Source organism: Perkinsus marinus (genome assembly GCF_000006405.1).
Source record: "Perkinsus marinus ATCC 50983 genomic scaffold scf_1104296936654, whole genome shotgun sequence".
In the NCBI taxonomy this organism is placed as follows: domain Eukaryota; phylum Perkinsozoa; order Perkinsida; family Perkinsidae; genus Perkinsus; species Perkinsus marinus.
In genome coordinates this window covers 1-1,156 of record NW_003214082.1, presented here as the reverse complement: position 1 = coordinate 1,156, position 1,156 = coordinate 1, and the positions used below count along the sequence as shown (strand labels likewise).

The following is a 1,156-nucleotide window of genomic DNA, read 5'->3' as shown; positions in this document are numbered from 1 at the left end:
GTGTGTCTTAGTGGTATGATTCTCGCTTCGGGTGCGAGAGGTCTCGAGTTCGATTCTCGACTCAGCCCTCGTAAGGGTGACTTTGGGCACAGTGGTAGATTTGGCTGGAGGATGTAGATAGCTACGGAAACCAGGTAGTGCAAATCCCTCCGGAAGCTAGGCAAACTGGACCATATGCGAACCGTTGGTCACTGGGAAATGGTATAGCTGGTCGAGACGCATGAAGCACTCGAGTGCTCGATCCCGCACCCCTGGACAAAGATTACAGTCAACTGGTGAACTCATTACTCGCGCGACTAATAGTTCAGGCTACATCCTGTACGGGCTCAATCCGTCCAACAGTGCACATGGGGTGAGGGGAACGAGCACGATGAAGGGGCAGTGAAGCCGTTAATCAGAGGATGTTGTGGCTGTTAATCTTGAGTACGCCTGAGTATATAGAGCAGATAGAGCAAAAAACTTTTTACACTTCTCGATTTGTGCGTGTCATCCTTGCGCAGGGGCCATGCTAATCTTCTCTGTATCGTTCCAATTTTATCGGATACCCCCGAGGGGGTCCATCGAAATATAGCGTGCATAAAGTGCTATTCTCTGATTTCAAGTACGTTCCGATTGGTGTGGTATGAGTCAAATTATCTATCAGTGAATTCCCTGCGCATCACGGGTGAATTTCGTTGTCACGGGTGAACTTCGATGTTGAGTTGGTCGTTTAGCTCAGTCGGTTAGAGCATCGTGCTAATAACGCGAGGGTCGCAGGTTCGAGCCCTGCATCGACCACTAGTTTGGCTTACTCATTGCACTATCAAAGTGATTAAGTTCACATCAACTTTTTACTCGCTTTGTAAGAAATCCATTCGTGTGAAATTCCTGACCTGCGTTGAGCGTTCGGCTTCTGAAATGCAATCGACTCAATTCCGAGCTCTTTGCTCGATTGCCAGACTCCTCTTACCCTGCCCAATGTGGGCTGTTGTTCGTAGAGTTCGAGGTCGCCTCGTGCAAAGGAAATCCGTGTGAAGTTCACGAAGAATTCTGTTCCTGTGTAACCTGGATGATGCCAGCCACAAATTAACTACAACTGAAAACTGCATTGAGGAGATGTGTTGGGAAAGATCACTGTTGGTGACTGGTGACACCGGGAGTTGTACAAAAGAATATA

General features: G+C 48.1%; 2 non-coding genes across 2 annotated transcripts; both read left to right on the top strand.

Moving 5' to 3' along the window:
• On the top strand, positions 1-64 carry Pmar_PMAR022043. Its single transcript has one exon. It is a non-coding gene; the product is annotated as a tRNA-Pro (tRNA).
• A 639-nt stretch (positions 65-703) lies between these two features.
• On the top strand, positions 704-777 carry Pmar_PMAR022042. The gene has a single exon. It is a non-coding gene; the product is annotated as a tRNA-Ile (tRNA).
• The last annotated feature ends 379 nt before the right edge of the window (positions 778-1,156 follow it).